At 51.4% G+C, this 19,189-nt stretch overlaps 1 long non-coding RNA gene across 11 annotated transcripts; it reads right to left on the bottom strand.

Moving 5' to 3' along the window:
• Positions 1 to 9,502: 9,502 nt before the first annotated feature.
• LOC309849129 lies at positions 9,503 to 17,714 on the bottom strand. Of its 11 annotated transcripts, none has more exons than XR_014303507.1 (5): positions 17,580 to 17,714; positions 16,660 to 17,436; positions 16,505 to 16,559; positions 13,541 to 15,656; positions 9,503 to 12,446 (listed from the first exon to the last, which is right to left on the bottom strand). It is a non-coding gene; the product is annotated as an uncharacterized lncRNA (long non-coding RNA). The 11 variants fall into 11 exon arrangements; XR_014303510.1 differs by having other exon boundaries at positions 13,541 to 13,643; positions 13,905 to 13,999; positions 15,482 to 17,436; XR_014303506.1 differs by lacking the exon at positions 16,505 to 16,559.
• Positions 17,715 to 19,189: the final 1,475 nt, after the last annotated feature.

Raw genomic sequence — 19,189 nt, forward strand, 5'->3', positions numbered from 1 at the left:
TCTGCTCTAACAAAACAAGAGTTTATGATTCACTTTCAGACTTTGTTCTTTCAACGGACTTGTTTGTCCAGGAAAACAGATTTCCAAGACTTGCACACACAGCAGGATCTTTGTGCCCCTGTTTTCAGTCCTCTGTTGCTGGGATGACATGACTTTTGGCTCATGAAACATGCACGAGAGATAAGTGGAGAAAAACACGATACTCTTGGGAGGTCCTTTCCCCCAGTGAAGCACCATCCGTAGCCGAGGGAAAGGACTGGCTTGTAAAATGACCCACGAAAAGGAACCGAAACGCTTAAAATCCCCCGAAACGCTTAAAATCCCCCAACCTGCGGGGTGATGAGGAGGTGCTGAGAAGGCGTCTCTCTCCTGTGAGTCTGGCATGCCTGGACCTGCCGGCCTGCTACATTTTGATACATTTATCCGGTGCTACATTTTGATACATTTATCCAAGCTGCTTGTATCCTGTTCTATTTTCTTCCTGGCCGCTCCCGGCTCTGCCTCAAGTCCTTGCTGGCTCCCTGCTAGGAGTCTCCGTTGCCACTGGTTAAAATCACTGTCCCCAGATCTCCCCGAATCTCCCAGCCTGCCACCCACTCTGAGGCTGAAAGGCAGGTGTTTAGGTCTTCAAGTTCAATTACAAGAAACTGCTTCCTTCATTTCTACTTGGAGGAAAACCACCACTTGCCGAGGGCGTGCCATGCAAATCAGCCGGAGGTAGAAGGCGCCCTCTTGCATTTCTAAGCAGGGAGCAGAGAGATAAGGACAGGTGAAGTTTAAACACTTCTCCCTTCAGGCATAAAAAGGAAAAATCAGGTATTGCTGGCGAGTGATAATCACAGCCACCAAGGTCCTACGGTGACATTCGACTGCCCGCAGCCTCGAGGTGTGCTGACGTCATGGGGACCAGCCGCCGCTGTGGGTTTGGCTGCTGTCCTCATGCAGGGACGGCACCACAGGCTTTCGTCCCCCGGGATCAGCCAACTCCCTGGGAAGGAAATTTTAGCCCCGGGTCTGACTGGAAGGGTAGCATTGGCCCTAGTTAGGCTAGAGAAGAAAACAAAGAAACCACCAGGATGTCTGACTTGTGTTTTGAGTCCTGAGGTCCCTCTCAGGACCACGCAGGTACAGACCAGGGAGCCTGAGCTGCCAGCATGGCCGAGGGCCTGAGCTGCTGTGCTCACACCCTCCTGCGTGGTCTTCGGGACTCACCTTCAGGGGCTTGGGGCGTCCCCGTGGGCAAAGCCAGAGGAGCTCTCAGAAGACTCTGTCTGGCTTCCCGCCCCCTCGCCCTGACCACTTGGAACCTCAGAGTTCTCTTTGGGGAGGAAATGTCCGCTTCCCACCCTTGAGGGGCTGATGAAAAAGCACTTGGCGAAACTCCACAAGAATTGCCCGTGACTCTGCCACCTTTTGCGAGTCCATTTCTTGTAGATCTTTCTCCATCCAGCCCCATCCTCTTCCGGCTGCTTCTCCCAGACTCTGCGCCGTCCTCACGAGTAATGACTCTGCTGACTTCAGTGTCTCCGTTGACCGGCTCTCCTTCCCCTGTTCCCATTCCAGGTTTCTGTTCCTCTGCTCCCTGTACCAGCCGATTCAGAAAACGTCAACAGAAGCCTCCCGTGCCGACTGACCCTTTCGGGCAAGAGAAGGGGGCCTGGAGCCACACGACTCGAAATTAGAAATGGTCCAACCTCTGCATAATTCTGCTTGCCAGAGAACGGAGGCCAAGGCCGTATTTCTGCGATAACTTGGCTAATAGATGAGAGAATCGTGTACGATTTTCTAGTGAAAGCTACCAGTCGAAAATATGTTTACCCTAAGAAGGTAGATTCAATTGTTGTTAATACACCAACTACAAAGATGTGTGTGTGTGTGTGTGTGTGTGTGTGTGTGTGTGTTTGTGAAAATAGTTCTCCATATACTACTATTGGCTAAGAAAATACTTGCAGGTCAAAATGATAGAACCGACATAATTTAGAAATTATTTTTCACGGAATTACAGTAAGAACTGAAAGAGAAGGTGGTGGGGAAGAGAAACACGAGAGACAGGGAGAGAAGAGTGTGGGAAGGAAGGGAGAGAAACAGGAAACTCGACCTAAAGGTAAACACTAGGTGCAGAATGCACGTACTTCCCAGAATTCCATTTGTAAACCACATGGCCAAGGAGAGCTTCTGTCGATTTTAAATCCACATCTTCTGCTCCCACCCCACGTATTCTGATCTGGGGACGGGGGCTGGCATCCAAGAGCCAACTCCTGCTGGCGCGCACCCCCGGGAATGGGTTCACAGGTGTCCTGTTTTCAGGTTAGTGCGATTGTCCCCGGACCCATGACTCATGTTAGATTCCTTCTGGGGGCTTGGAAAATAAGGATCCTGGGGGTCCAGGCATCCGTCCTCATAAACTCTTCCTCGATGGTCCCCAGATTCAGCCGATGTCCAGAGCGATCGTCCGAAGCTTATTAGCTTTGGGCTCAGAAAACTTAGGGTTATAGTCACAACTCCCACACCCCGCTGTGTGACTCTGAACACATGACTAAACCCCTCTGGGCTTCTGTATTCGCCTCTGGAAATTAGGGGACCCTCATTCCCACCACGGGGAATAGAGCCGTGGTTCTTGACCTGGGCAGCATATCCCGACCATCGGGGGGAGGTTTGAACGGGGTCAGGCCCCACCGCTGACCCGAATCAGAATGTGGGGGGCCAGACTCGGGCTGCAGGGTTTGCCAAGCTGCCCTCTTGAGGACTTGTACATTGGAGATTAAGTGAGATACCAATGTTGCTGCCGGTGCTCTACTCCTGGCAAGGGAGCTGACAGCAGGCACACAGCGTGTCCTCTCTGGTGGGAAGGACGGTGCTAGCCCACGGCCCGCAGTGCCTTCGCCCACCCTCGGCACCCCCGCAAGGTCGATCCCGTGCTTTTGTAGGCATCGCCCATAGTCACCAGCTGCTGGTAAGTGTTCCCTTTCCCAGTGTCGACTGAAAAGAGAGCAGTGTGTCCAAGGAAAGCACGGCCTCTGGTTCCCTGGTAGCAGTGCCCGGGGACCTGTGGGCAGTCCAGACCCGGGAACCTGTGGGCAGTCCAGACCACTGGCGTTCGCTGGCCGCAGGCAAGCAATCATCTGTCGGAAGCAGACAAACGTCCAAGTGGAACAGAATGTTCAGGAGAGAGACAAACAAACAGTTTCCTCCGGTCTCTGACAAGATAGGAGAAACGGAAAAGATTGTATTCGACATCAATTAGCAAAAACTTCAGTTGAAACCCGTTGCCACTTTTTGTATCTTGGATTGAGGACTTGGTGCCAGGACAACTCAAATTCTCCTCTTGGTCTTTGAATTCTTACCTGTTCTCTTCCAGGGGGCTGGGGTGTAGGGGGTGAAGGGTTACTGGTGTTGATGCTCTCAGTCTTTCTGTCTATGAAATGGGAATCCCTTTGGTATCCAACTGACCTGACACTCCGTGTGATAGGAGCGATCACAGCACGTGCGTCCAGTGAAAAATCCCTTAAAGGGCGTGTGAGTTCCCAAGGAGTTCTCCCACTAGTGCTATCTAACTAACTAAAAAAAAAAAAAAAAGGAGGAAAAAGACAAAAAGTGTGCTTTCTCCACACAACTCATGTAAAGCCCTCACTTTCTGTGTATTTTTACAAAGAAGGTTCCATGTAAATTTTATAATCGTTACCCACTATTGTCATTTAGGGACAAAAAGCGATGTGGAAGATTACTTTCTCCGAGAATCAGAACAGTGATAATGAAACAGGGCCAGTAATCTCACTTTAATGATACGAGGACTCCAACCACTACATCAGAGAAAGCAATAACGTGTGTTCCCGTACCAATAAAACTCACTTCTGCGTGTTCCTATCGTGTAGGCAATATGCCGTGCTTCCTGGAGAAGACGGTGCTCGTCCGATGCTGGTTTGGGTTTTTTCAGGAGCGTCTCACAGCTGACTTCAGACGTGCTTGGTGAATGAACAGGTCTGTGGATGAGAAGTCTGCTCACCACACCACTAGGCTGCCTCTACGGCATTTTCACCAGTCAAACAATTCACACGGCCCATGGATGCTTCCAGAAAATCGGGAAAATGGTAGAACTTCATGCATAAAGGCAAGAAATTAGTCTAAAACTGGTGGTTGCTCAGGCCACACTTTCTAGTCATCCTTCCAAATCTGCTTTTCATCTAGAAAGCTGTTATTTTAAAACTGATTTAAAACGTCAATAGTCATTAGATATGCAGAGAGATTTGTGTGCTCCCTGTTTTGTGTTTTGTATTTTGTTTTGTATTTTATTCCAAATTAGGCTCTCTGTGTTTTGTCCGTGGGGGTGTCTGCTGTTCTATAGGGAATAGGCTGGTGTTGAAATCAATTACTCTGGGTTCCCAAACACAGATGGGGGGTTTCCACGCCTTCCCCGTGGAGGTGACATGACACCAAAGCAGAAACTTCACTCTCCTTGAGAACCTGATGAAGTGCCAGCCTGCGGGGTGCAGGACAGCCTCTGGGGGGTCGCACGTCCTGCTGCCGGCTGCCCGTTCCTCTGTCTTGAACAGACCTCGGCGTGCCTCCTCCCACCTTGACATTTTGACACACGGGCAACAGCCCGGAATTTTCCCTACGTTCTTTTTCCTGAGCTTCTACCCGCCCCATGGATCTGGTTTTTCTGGGCAAGGTGACTCCTGTTTAAGGGCACGTCCTGAGGCCGCTCGTAGTGACCCCGCCCTGGCCAGGACACACCGGGTACAGAATATAACTTCTCGGTATTTGGCCTCCAGAGTCACTCATTCATTACACAGAGTCTTTATCTTTGCGCACATCCTGGAACAATACTCTTAAATAAATACTCCCCGAGGCATTTTACTCCATGGTTATTTACTTTGCATTTCCATGATCTCAATGGAACACAGAAAGGGAGGAGATAGAGGCTTGGCAAACAATAATTTGCCACCATCTACGCACAAGCGGACAACTGTGAGGGACATTGTTTTGTTTTAAAAGAAAGACACGTCATTGACTTGACAGAGTGCGGCTCTGTGCGAACCAGTCACTTAAGAAATTCCACTTGACACAGCCTGCTGGATGACCTGTGTCCCAGGAGCACAGGCACGTGGCTTCCAAGTGAGGTGGCCCCGTGCCTCCCGCAGCCACCCCCCCCCGCCCCCGGCCCTGAGAGCCTGGTCAAGCCCTTGGCATTTTGAGTCTCGGTTGCATTCTTCGGTCAAGGACTCGCGATGAGGTCCCCCACCTTGTCCTTGGAACTGCTCTGGGTCTAAAATGCGGCACCGTCCCCCGAGTGCATGAAGTCGGAGAAGCCACCAGAAGCGATGCAGAGGCGTCGGTCAGCAGCCCACCCGCTTCTAAAGCGACTGCCCTGAGACCGGGCACCGCGATTGCGAACACCGTCACCACCAGATTACTGTTACCAGGTTTCTTTAAAGCCTCGTGAGATGAAGAATTATTTTTGAAAGGTCTTCAAGTCCACACATAAAAAAGAAAATCAAACTTTGTTTGAGACGCGCCCACGTTTGTGAATGAAACCTTTGCTGCCCCATTTACCGGCCTCTTCCTCCTTATCCTTTTCAATTAACTCTGAACACAAAGATCTGCCCTCAACAAATAAACACGATTCCCATGAAAATCTGCCAAAAGGAAAAACAAAAGAGGAAGAGGATGTAGCATTTCTCAGGGTTCACTGCCTTTGTTCCTGCTTAAGCCGGGCTGACTTCATTCATAGGCTTGCGAAAGCGCGCGCTGGGTGTCCCGGCGCCGGCCACGGGCAGGCAGTGCCAGAGGCCACGGATCTGCGTTTCCTTTTGTTGATGGACACAGGGGACGATCTAGGCTTTCAGACCCGAGCTCGGACTCTGTCTGTGGTGGCTCGTGGCAGCGCAGGTTGGAGAAGGTCGCGTGGGTCCAGCCACAACTGACTCACCAAGATCCGAGAGATGGCAGGGGACGCGCACATCTCTAGGTGCTGGTCGGCAGCTCGCTTCCCACGTCCCTCGGACCCGGTCGTACAGTGGAATATCTGTCTGCAAAACCCGAACCCAGGAGCGCGGACGCTTTCCGCCTCATTGGCCAACGGCCCCGAGACGAGCTGGGAGACTGCGCTTGTAACTCATTTTCATTCTTCTTTCATTCAGACCATTCTAAGGTCTCAGCTTTTAAAATGTCTCTTAAGGGGTGCCTGGGGGGCTCAGTGGGTTGGGCCGCTGCCTTCGGCTCGAGTCATGATCTCAGGGTCCTGGGATCGAGCCCCGCATCGGGCTCTCTGCTCAGCAGGGAGCCTGCTTCCTCCTCTCTCTCTGCCTGCCTCTCCGTCTACTTGTGATTTCTCTCTGTCAAATAAATAAAATCTTTAAAAAAAAATTAAAATAAAAAAAATTAAAATAAAAAAATAAAATGTCTCTTAAGAGGGTGCTGTGCTCCCGAGTAGTGAGACCCCCAAACCCTGAGGGAGGCTTGCTCCGGGGAAACAATAAATATTTTGATACCTCTTCAGTAGGCGGGGTCCGTTCTGAAGTTGGACAAGGCTGCTTACAACAGTAAAGGGAGTAGACCTGCATATAAAGGGGTTTCCTTTGGAAACGACTGGAAGATGTCTCTGAATAGAGACCTTCCTTCGTGATAGCAGCATCCCCGGGAGGACGGTGGAGCTTCCCGAAGTAACTCTGCCGGCAGGCCAGCCGCGCAGCCCTATCGCTCCGTGGCCGCCTTGTGTTTCATTTGATGGCAAAGGGGATCCTTCCGAGACCAGTTCACCATGAAACAGCATCTCCCACATGCCCCAGCGCCAAGCTCACAACACGCGGAGAATCTGTATTGAGTTGCGGAGGAATGAAGGGGACACACTCTAACTAAGCAAAGCAATTGCTTACACCCCCCAGGGGAGGAATCCCCAGCGTGCTCAGAGCTGAATCAGGAAGAAACAGGGCCCAGAGCAGCCCTCCTCTTTCCACACCTTTGGACCCCCAGTGGGCCAGTGTCTCATGGAGGACTATTGCCCTGGCGTTAAGGAAAATCATACCAATACATCGTAACAATTACTTCAAGCAATGAACGATTTCGCACTTGAATATGATACTAAAATGTCCGTTTGTGAGTCCGGCTGATGTCTGTAAAGTTGAGCTTTCTTTCAGATTTCCATTTTATTATCATTGGCAGCATCTACTTGGAATATCAGAGGGCACCCTGAGAGCCGTCAGTTAAAAGGAATCATCCACACCAACCCCTGGAGCCTCCCTTCTGAGATGCAGCCCTTGGAAATAATAGAAAGGCACCGGCGCAAACAGAGCCCCGAAGAGTGCAGAGATGATCCCAGGCCACAAAACAAGAGACAAACTTTCACTGCATGAGAACAGTCTGTGCGGGGCATCCTGAGAGCCAGCGGTGAGCGAGGGCTGGAGGTGGCCGTTCTCGTGGCCTGGACATGGGGGACGAGTCACTGCCTCCAAGCCGGCTGGTGGCCACGTGAGGCTCAGGGAGAGGCAAAATTTAGAATCCCCTGAAATGATGAGAAGGAAGCACTTAGCCAATATCATCTCTGCACAAAAGAATTAATTTAAATTAGCACAATCCCAGGGGTACTTCCAATCCGCTACGGTGACGAGAAAAGAAATTGTCAAAATGGGACTGAGGACTTATTTTATCTAAAGAAAAAGGTTTGAGTTTTTGGTAGCAATTCTAACATAAAATAGTAAAGCTATAGATTTCTAGAACTTTCACGAGGGGGCGAGGATTCTACTCCGTGACAGCAAGCCAGCCCCCCACCCCAAAGGAAAGCTGAGCTGGGGCTTCACTTAAAAAGCCTGCAGAAACTGACAGCTCTCAGGGATGCACTGGAATTTGGGGGTAAAGATAGAATCTCCCCTCAGGTTTCAAAAACAAGCTTTTATTCACATTTTCTATTTTCCCATTGACATGAAAATTGCCTGAGAATAGAAGTCCCGGGGGGACCCATTCTTCAACTCATACCTTTTCCTGCGCTTCTCATTGCTTAGTTGCTCGGTATGCCTGTGTGTGTGTGTGTGTGTGTGTGTGTGTGTGTGTGTGCACACGCACACACACATGTGGGCATGGGTGTGCCCATGTACGTGTACGCGTGTGCGTGAGGTGTTTTTCTCCATGAAAAATCTCTCTTAAACGCAGGCTGTGACTTTCGCCAGCAGGAGGGTTGAATCCTGGGCCCTCCTGAACTAGACCCGTCCTTCTTTGGGAACGTCTAGGGTCTATCTTGCAAAGCTGGACCGACATTTGCGCGGCACCTAAATTGTCTTCCCCTCTGACAGTCACCCCCAGCAAGGAAAACTGGTCTGAAGAATAATCCCGTCACCACTTGGCTAACTGAGATGTTAGAATGAGCCTAAGGCTGTTTCAGGGAGAAATCTGTGCGTTCGGGTTGCGTGGAGACCTGTGTGTCAGCTTATTTGGAAAGGCCAATTACATTTGATGTGCTTGCGTGCGTAAGTGTGGAAAACACTGCCAGAGCCTGTGGTCAGCTTGTTTGTTGATATTACATATTCATTCATCGCACACACCACGACCCACACCTCACACTCCTAGACTGCTGGCGGCTGTCGCCCGTCCCCTCACACAACTCAGGGCCATAACCCTTGGGGGGGACCCTCTACTTTATCCATTAAAATATCTCCACGGGAGCTAGGAATTGGGGTGGAGGTGTGATGGTAAATTTTATCTGTCAACTTGCCTGAGCCACAGAGTGCCCAGACCCTTGGCCAAACATGATTTGGGGGTGTCTGTGATGGTGCTTGCGGGTGTTTGGACCCAGGAGAGCGAGTACAGAGGGCCTCCCCCCGTTCAGGGCCGTCCTACTGCCCACCAGAGGCATGAAGGGATCAAGGGACAAGGAGGAAACAGGACATTGTCCTTTCGGGGGGGTCGTGAGGAATGTCGGAGAGATGCCAGAGAAAAGGGATTTTTCTTGGACTCGTCGTGTTCCGATCTCCATGACAGAGCAGAGTTATGTGGGGGAAGACCACGTGTGTGCGCACGTCTAGCAACGGTCCGGTGGGCAATCTCCTCTCTCGGTGTTTCCAGACCCTTCCGAGGTGTTGCCCAGCACCCAGCCCCGGCAGGGCAGACCAGCGCCCGGCCCCCGGCAGGGCAGACCAGCGCCCGGCCCCGGCAGGGCGGACCATCAGAACCCCCAGGTTCGCAGGTCCCCCATCCTTTGTCAGAACCCCCCTCTGACGGTCCCTGTCTGAGGGGACAATGGCAGGGAACCTCACAAGCCCCCAAGGAGCTTTGCCAGTTTCTGAGTGAAGCTTTTCCTCTTATTTGTGAAGGGCGGCTCTTGTGTAAGGAGGAGTGAGGCTGCAAGGAAAGCACGTGGCAAAGAAAACACCATGACGCCCAGAGCAAGTCCACAGACAACACTCCAGAGCTGGGGATACAGACTGGGGTGGGGGTGGGAGGGGTCAGGTGGGGTGTGGGAAGGGGTGAGGGTGGAGTGGGGTGGAGTGGGGTGGAGTAGGGGTGGGGTGTGGGTAGGGGTGAGGGTGAGGGTGGGGTGTGGTGGGGGGAGGTGGGGTGTGGTAGGGGTGGGGGGGGGCTAGGGGCAGTGCAGGGAGGAGTGACTGGTAGGTCCCAGATCAAACTCTGCTCCAGCAGGAAAGACAGTGTTGGTCGGGTGACTGGGACGAGTCGCCTGTTTGATGGTGGCAGCGTTTCTGTCCCTTCCGCAGAGCTCCCGTGTCTACATCTCAATGGCCGGTTTGGACTGAGATGCACCCGGTCTTCTCTCCCAACGTGAGTGTCAGTCATCCATACGTCCGTCTTGTTCTAGAATCACACAACCGGGGTTGGGGGAGCATTGATATTTGTTGAAAATCGGAGAGTCAGCGTCCCTGTGACCACCGAGACCTGTGAATACCAGGTCTGGCCGTCACCCGGGACGCGGGGTCAGCTGCACACGCGAGAGCTGCCAGGTGCCTTCCCCGACAGGCACGGGTGCACCTGGACCCCCGAGTTATTGGGGTCCGTGTGTCATCTTCCAGTGCGAGAAGAAGTGGACCCGTGAGCCTGACCGTGCAAAGCCTGCAGACCCTCCTCCCCGGGGTACGCTCGTACCATCGGTATGTGGAACGTAAAGCAAAGGTGAGGCCTTTCTGACACTGGCTTCTTGACTTGGGGGGTTCTGGCTCCTTCCAGAGGTTACTTCCTGGGTACTCACGTCTAGAAATAGTCATTCATCGTTCAGCACAGTGTGGGGTGTCCATGTTGACCTACTTGGGATCAAAGAAGAGGTCTGTCCGCTCACGGCGCACATCAAAGTCCCTTCCACCATAACACATGCCCGCCTCCCCCGGTCTCCGCAGGGACGGAGGTCCAGGCTGCCCACTGCGCAGGAACGACCTTCTCCGGCCCCAGATGAGTCAGTCCCGGCGAGCCCAATGCCATTTCCTGGTCTGGTCCTCAGGTCTGTCCTCAGAGGGGACTGCAGGAAGCCCTCCCGTAAATACAGAGCTGTGAGAATGTTTTCGGGGGGAAGAAATACCATTTCGGTTTTGTGTTACGATCCCAGGGAGAGGATGATGGAAAGTTGCCCGTTGTGCCCATCATGGTAAAGAAGATGCCCTCCGTTCTGTCCATGTTGACATTCTTAGAGGAGGGAAGACTCGTGATGGTAGCCCAGCAAGGGCCTGGAGATGGGGGTTTGATTGTGTGTAGGGAGGTGGGAGTCCAGGGACGTCTCTGAGTCTGACCAGCCGTCAGCACACCAGATCCGTCACTTAGGAGAGAAGGAAACCGAAGGGGGAGGAGCCGAGGGCTAATTTGCGGAGGGGAAAGGGTTCTGTCATTTTTTTTTTAATTAAGTGAAGGAACTAGAAGCCACCCTCTGAGGAGGTTCCCGCTGGGCTGGAAGCAGACGGGGGCCCGTGACCGTTGCTGCATCGGGGAGGCGTGTGCGAAACCTCGAGCATCCCAGCGGTCTTCTGACCGTCTCTCTGAGCCGACCCTCTTCGTGCGCAGGGTCCCACGATCGGTTGTACCAGACATAATCCCAAGTACCACGCCAGAACGGGACCACACACGTGTAAAGAACAAGAAATAAACACAAACGTTCCCTTCGGACTCACCCCCAAACCGCCGCGCCGTCCGATGTTCATTTGTCCGTCTCGTCTCTGTTACGCTGAATCCAGCACGAGTGCTCGCATTTTCCTACGAGCCGAACCCGCATCTCCTGCAGACTCACGCCTCCCCGGCTAACTCACTGGGCCGCCTAAATCCAGGCCCGCACAGACGTGAGGCTGACAAGGAATCCTGGACGCCTGATTCCACTCCAGGGGGGAAAACCCTTCCTGGCTTTCCCTCCGTATGGTTGAGAGAGATTTTGAGCACGTGCAAGCCGCCGGTTTCAGGGATGTATTTCGTTTTGCTGAAAGCCGATCCTCGCATTCTAGGCATTGAAGTGTCTGCGCGGCTTCCACATGGATATTCCGTGTGGGCACTGGAAAGCCTCTGCTCCAAGTGTGCGAGAAACGAGATATCACACCTTGTCAAGCACCCCGTGGGGACGGGAACATGCAGAGGCAGACGGGGTCCCTGTCCCCCAACGCTCTTGTCCGGTCTCCCCCGGGACCCTTCCCGCCGCACGGTGGGAAAAACCCAGTGCGGGTGTCCGGCTGTCCCCGGCAGCCGTGGGGGGAGCTGTGGCAGCTTCTTCCATGCCGGTCATTCCTTCTCTTTGGAAAGGGGGTGCAAACAGCAGTTTCCTCCTGGATTAAAGGAAGTGCTCTCCACACATATTGGAAGCCCGGGGGCCGCTGCATCTTTCTCGGTTTCAATGTCCTTCCCTGTCAGAGATCAAACAGAGATGCCACCAGGGTGACCATGATGACCAGAGGGGACCAGAGGGGCAGCAGAGGGGCTGACCCGGCCCGCAAAATCCCGCCAGCCTCTGGGGCAGCCCCTGGGCTCCCACCTGCCCCTCTGCACGATGCTCAGCTCCCTTTAGTCTCAATTCTCCGTCTTACCTTATAGATACGTGATGCGCATCGCAGCTTCTTTCCGTCCGCACTGTAATGACGGAAGTCTCCCTCATGGCCGGTCCTAAAGGCTGCACAGCGGTGGGGGCAGGGGTGTCCACAAACCCTTCTGTAAAGGGTCCTCTGTGACCCGGGCCCCTTCGCTCCGACCCCGCAGCGTGGACACACGATCCTGGCTGTGTTCTGACAAAGCTGGGTTGATGGGCACTGAAATTCCAATTCCGTACCTTTTCCCATGACATGAAATGTTACTCTAATTTTTTTTTCAAAATATTTCACATTAAAAATGTAAAAATGATTCTCCGTCCGCAGGCGGTGAGGAACAGACAAGGGTTTCGAGTATGCGTTCTGTTTCTCAGGACCGTCTTTCCACATCCAACCCAGAGCAAAAATCAGTTAAAGCTGGTACACAGAAAAGCACCGGCAGTGGTGTCCCTATGGCTGAAAGAAAACGAGAGCCATTGATTTTGAGGGAAATTGTATATTTTGAGGGAAAAAAACCACACTTTTTTATTAGCATCTAGAATCTTTCCAACTACACAAAAGTCCCCTTTAGTAAATCCATAGAACTGCCTACAATTTTATTTTCCTATAATAAGATCTGTTTTATCCTAAGCACTGTGACTCCGTCCTCAGCCTCCTCCGGCCTCCAACAGAGAGGAAAACTCTCAAATTCGTTTCTGTTCTAATCCTGGGCCGGGCATAGCACCATTTCATCCTCCTGGACTTCAAACCACTTCCAGAACAGCAGGAATCTGGATCCAGCAATCTGGGATCCTGTTATAACCCCCAGTTTTTACAGTGTCTCTATGATAAAGTACTTTGAATTTTAGCATTCCGTTGACCAACATCTAAAACACTGGGCATTGCCTGTAAGGACTAATTCATTTAACTGTGGTTTTTTTTTTTTTTTTTCCCGCAAGCTGTGTCTCATTGAATCCAACGAACGATCAAGAGATAAAGTGGGAGATTAGGGGCTAGAGAGAGTGTCAGTGTCCATCCGTCCCCCCAACCGTCCGTCCGTCCACCCACTGATATGTCCAACGAACACGTTGGGTGACTCCTGTGACAACACACCTGGCAGGGTCCGATAGGCTGCGGGCCTTGACGAAGTTGCTCTAATCAGGGAAATAAGGTAAACGCTTCGGAAGGAGGAGAAAATGATGCAAAATGGTGTATGATTAGGCAGCAAAGAGCCTCTTCAAGAAACCAGAGGCAGGAGGCATCATGATGGGACAGAGCAGACGGAGAAGGCGTCACAGAAAAGGGAAGAACTGAGCTTTGCTCTTGAAAATGGAGACCATGTGGGTGGGTGTTTTGCAGATGGAATGGTGTTCGGGACAGAGGAGACAGTGCGGTCCACAGACAGGGCAGGAGAACCCCACAAGGCAGAGTCAGAGGAAAACTCCTCCTCAGTCAGAGGAGAACAGTGTTTGTTCTTTTGTTACCGAGTCACATGAGTCCTTTTATAATGTGTCTATCAGCCGTCATCAGATGTGTGGTTTGCAAATCTTTTCCCTGATTCTGTACGTTACCTTTTACTTTTATTTTGAAACCGGGATCCTGGGGAGCCGTCTGCACACTCCTGTGCCTTGGAGTCTTATCCCCACGGCCACGATGTGGAGACATCCCAAACGTCTGTCGACGGAGGAATGGATTAAAAATGTGGCCTACACGTAGGATGGCATTCTGTTCATGCGTTTGTTAGAGAGAAAGGAAATCCTACCCTTAGCAATATGGCTTTGACATAGACGGACCTGTAGGCTAAGAGAAATCAGCCAGACACAGACAGAGAGACTTTATGATCTCCCTTATGGGTAGAATCTAAAATGGTCAAACTCAAAGAACAGAGAGCAGAACGGCGGCCGCCAGGGGCAGGGGAAACGGGGAGGTAGGTACAAAGTTCCAGTTCTTCGAGATAAGTAAGTCATGGAGATCTAGTGCACGGCACAGTGCCTGTAGCAGACGATGCTGTATTCTGGACCTGAAATGTGCTGAGAGGGTACGTCTTCTATCAAGTCAAGGGTATGTCAAGGGTACGTCTTATATCAAGTGTTCTTACCATACACACACACACACACAAATAGTAATAATAAGAATAAAGGGGACAGAAGGGACATTTGGGAGTGATGTATCCCTATGGCCTGGGTGGTGATAATGGCTTTACGGGCCTATGTTCACCCCCAAGTCCCCAGAGTTGGAGACCTTACAGACGGACAGCTTTTCACATGTCAGTCAAACCTGAACAGAGCATTAACACAGGAAGCCAGGAAGCGGCATCAGCGTGCTGGCGCAGAGAGAGAGGAGAAAGGCCGAGTGAGGTCAGAGTTTGGTAGATTGTCAAGATCAGAGAGGAAAGAATTTCCAAAAGCAATACTTTAGGAATAATGAACCCGAAAGCCATGCTATGGATGAGTTCGGAGGAAAACTGAAGGCAAATGCATGAGTTCAAAGCCAAGAATATAGACACGGGTGTGGAGCGATAACCCCGCCGCTAGGGGAATGGAAACACACAGACGTGAGACGGAAGGCCGTGAGCAGAAAGGAGGGATCGAGTGTTCAACCCTACGTGGTGAAATGTGTACGAGTTGGAAAGTGCCGCTGTCATTGCCAGAACTAGGGAAATCTGGGGAAGGAGCTAATTTTAGTGGAAAAGGAGTTTGGTTTTTACTGTGTTAACTTAATCATAAATCCACAACGATTTCATATTAGATAAAAGCTTTTCGATGTTCCAAAGGAGATTTTATAGTCTCAGGCCACGGGAGGCAGACGACAGCCTCCAGGCAAATCCTGCACACCACACGCTTTTATGAATAAAGTTTTATCAGAACACGGCTTGCCCGTGCATTTACACGTTGGCTCTGGCTGTTTTGCAGGACAGCCAGATTGGAGCAGCTGTGACAGAGACCGGAGCACCTGCGAGCGTGAGCTGGGAAAGCCTTGCCGTTGGCGACCTATGGAAAAAGAGGAAGGAACAGGTACCCTGGGGGCAGCGACAAGAAGCAAAAGCTTTCTGAAGACACGCCTACAACCATGGCACCAGCAAGGCAATTCGAAACTTTCAGAGGAAAGGTAAGGAGATCCCTGGAAAGGCCCAGCCGACTGACCGGAAGGAAAAGGAACGTGCTTGACAACACGAGGTTCGACTGGTGCTGTCAGTCCCAGAGGCAATCTGCAGGCCCAGGCGCTTTGCTGTTCACGGACACGGTGGTAAGAGATGGGCGTATAAACAAAGGTAAGGGTAGAGGAGAAAGGAGGAGCTCTGGAAATACTGCCACGAGGCTGACGTTCCAGAGGGGGGACACACGAAGTGTGAACAGACCATGCAAAGGACCCTGTGGCCGTACTCAGGATGCAAAGGAGAGCCAGAAGGGCAGAACAGGATGCAGAAGGGAGTGTGGGCTCTGGCCGGTCTGGCTTTGAATCTGGCTTTAGCCTCCCCTGTAAGGTGAGGGGAGTTCAGACGGGTGTTGAACCTGCATGTGAGGGACTTGATGGCATGTTGCACTGGGAAACTGCCGGTGGGACGTGAGCTCGCTCAGAGAACGGACGCGGGGAGTGTGCTGGCTCCTCTGTGTGGTCTGTCACTTGTTACAGATTTGCTCCTATCACCAACACCCACAAGAGCAATTTCTAGTTTGGTTCCAGGACCTTTAAGAAAGGGAAGCATGAAGTGATCAAAAAATATAATAATCAACGATAAAGCAACATCACAGTACAAGACATGTGACTATTTCCCAGCCTTATTGAGGTATTGTGGACAATTTGATAACTGTACGTACTGAAGGTTTACAATTTGATGATCCGACGTGCCCACACACTAACGTAGCCATCGAGACGGTCACTTGGAAGTACCCGGCTGGCAGGTGAGAAGAACTGGCACGCAACAGACCACATCTCAGGAAGGACCACTGAACATAAGGCGGTTGCACTGGGGGAAAGGTGGACATAGCACAGGGGTCAAGGGTCATGCTGGGCTGGTTGGCTTGCAGCCACAGCCCCGGAGTCAACAGGTGGGAGTTCTAGGCGGCGAGCTTCCGATCGGCGAGGCCCAGCCCTCAGTGCTCCCCCGAGCTTGCGGAGGGAGGAACCATCCTGGAGTCCTGCTGTGGCCAGGCCTGCACTGGACAAGCTCCACGGATGACCTCCTTCCTGTTTTCGTCCCTCTGGGGGTGGAGCTTTCTCTCCAGCAGGAGAGTTCCAAGGCACTGGAGGGCCTCTTGAAGGAATATTGTAAAGAGAATTGGGCGAGAAATGGTAATAAAGTCACAGAACGTGTAACAGACCTCCAGAACCCACGGGCTTTGGTCTCCAGGACCCAGCCCTCGAGGGCAGAAGGCAGCGGAGAGGCCTCACCAGCAGGGATCCCAGAGACTGGGCCATGTGGGGAGGCCAGTGCAGAAGGGGGGCCTCCCGGGATGTGCCTGGGGGCACACACCCACTCAGGCTGTCCTGTAGGAGGGGCCGTGATGTAGAGAAAACATGAATCTGTGAGAAACCCAGTCATGGGTCCTTCCGACCTGTCTTCTTAAGAGAAGGAAGAGAATAAAGGTTCTAGAATTTAAAAAGACAGAGTTATTGGGACACATAAAAGAAAGTCTTTGGAAGACCCTGAGTCCACTGTTCCGCCTCCCCTTTCCTTTCCACACTTTACCAGACACTTTGCCCTTCATGACCGAAAGGTTCTGGAATCCATGTGTTCTGTGGTCTTCGTTGTTTGGTTTCACTGTCCACAGAAACGGGAGGTGTGGGCCAAGGTCTTGGGGAAGAGGGAAGGGCGGAGGGAGAAGGCTGAGGGAGACGCGTCCCCCCTCCCCTCCCCCCGCGGCCGAGAAGACTCGGAAACCATTTCCGGAGCATTTCCTCTGACGCTCACGGCCACACGCTCGAAAGCAGGATTGTCACCAGAACCCACTTCTTTTGCATTTTCGTGATGATTCCCGTAGGTCCCTGAGACCTGCCCACCTTCTGGTTGGCTTCCACAGTCCTTTCCTTGCCAGCATCATGGGCTCTGTTCCCTCTCCTTTGGGCCAAGAAAAGGGCTCATATCCCTGCCCGTCCCACAGTTGACACCGTTAGCTTACGTGACTTACAAAGTGAGTCTCAATATAACTTCTGAAAGTTAAACCCTCGCCGCGTTCTGAGCTACAGCAGGCTTCTGGGAAATTGGAATATGTTTGTGTGGTCTTCCAAGCAGGCCACTTGGGAGGCCCACCAGTGTTTGGCTCTACATGTCCCAGCACATCTTTGGAAAAACAGTTGTTCATCTTTTACATATAAATGGATATATGGTCCTTCTTTCATCCTTCCGCTACTCGGAGGACGTGGTGGTGTTCCTTTTTCTTCTTGTGGACGGGGCTTACAGACTTTCCGTCTTAGTGGTGCTGTGGCTTGTAGCTCCCTCATCCCCACGAGCGCAGGAAAAATATTGCTGAAAAAAAGATGACATCCCCTTCCAGCACCTTCTGAGAATGGATGTGCATAAAAACACCTGCAGAATGGACAACAGGATGAAAGGAATATGTAAAAACGCGGAGAGGACATTTTAATTACGAACACATCTTTGTTACTCACCAACTTGAGGGTGCAGACGCAGTCACCCTAGCCCGACTCAAAGCATTCGTGAAAACCCTCAAAAACACGCAAGCCCCCAAATGAACGGAGACACCTGATGGCTAGCATTGAGTTTTGAAAGAAGTGACTTTCTTCCGTAGTCTTCCAGAAACCTGTTTATCAAATGTATGGAACACTTTTGTTTATGATAGCTTAGGATTAATCATTCACCAAGGACACGAGGCCCTTTGTACCTATTATTGTCAAGCATTTGTTTGGACTGTGTGTGACCCTTTGTACCGAGTGGTCTGTGTTGGAGCCGTTTGAGAACGGGCTGCCTGGCTGCCTATGTTTATGGCTCTTCCTGAAATCCCATGGCTCCGCTACTCTAACACACTGCTCTGTAAGAGAGCCCCAAAGCACGACGTCACTTACAAAATCAAATTTATTGTCACTCCAAGGTGAACGCACTCACCTCGGGTTACTCATAAGCATTCTGAAGTAATATTTTAAACACAGCTTTGCTCAATGAATAGCTGTGTTGTGACCCAAGGGTGCCTGTGAAGCATGTCTCTTTGCAAAACACGGGAGCACCAGATCTGTCCTCAACTTTGCTTTGAGTGTGATGATCAAAGTCCTTTGCAAATACAACTCAAGGCAGGAAATCCATAGGTCTGATGACTTCATGACCAGAGGACCCTACGCTCCAAAACAGGAGCACAGGTCAGAGGAACAACGGTAGGTGTTCTTGCGATGGTGTAACCATTCACCAGTTAGGTGTCTCTTAGATGAGAGACTGCCAATGTTGTTAGCCCCCTCCCTCACTCACGCGGTCAACAACCATTTCTCACAAGGCTGCGGTGTGAAGCACCTTGCAAAAATCAGCCAGGGTGGTCCCTGGATTCCAAGAATGCATAATCTGCGCTCGTCCTACTGTACCCAAATTCACTGCAAAACAAAGTTGTAAATGTGCGTACCACGTGTCTGATACGGATCGCAGTTGATAAGCGTTGGGAGCAGGGTTGTGTACTTGCAAACTTTCATCTTTTATTCGTAGATCATTGGACGGAGTAAATGCATCAGGGGTGAAGGGAAGACTAGTCAGATTTTGATGAGAGGAAAATGCCGGGGAAGAAGTAGCAGCAGTAAAGCCAAGGGGTCAAGAATTCATCCAGAGGGTCTGGCCGGACGGGCGTCCCTGACCAGGGTCCAGGGGCGATGTGGGCACCAATCAAGGTCGTATTTTTCTATGCCAAGTCATGGTGATAGGGACTAATACTTTCGTAGCATTTTCTTTTCCTTTTTTTCAAGATTTTATTTATTTTTTTATTTATGAGAAAGAGAGAGAAGGAGGAGGAGGAGGAGGAGCAGAGTGAGAGAGACAAGCCAGACTCCCTGCTGAGCGTGGAGCCCCGCGTGGGGCTCGATCCTACGACCCTGAGATCACGATCTGAGCTGAAATCAAGAGTCAGACGTCTCACTGACGGAGCCACCCCAGAGTTCTCATAGCATTGTCTTTAATGGGAGCACGCACGTCCCCATGAGAATTCTGATGAACTTACCTCTTCCCTGATCTCAAGAGCGTACCAGTGCATGGAAACAAATCAGTAAGGAATTCTCAAAATGTGTAA

This window comes from Mustela nivalis (assembly GCF_964662115.1).
Source record: "Mustela nivalis genome assembly, chromosome: 15".
Lineage (NCBI taxonomy): Eukaryota > Metazoa > Chordata > Mammalia > Carnivora > Mustelidae > Mustela > Mustela nivalis.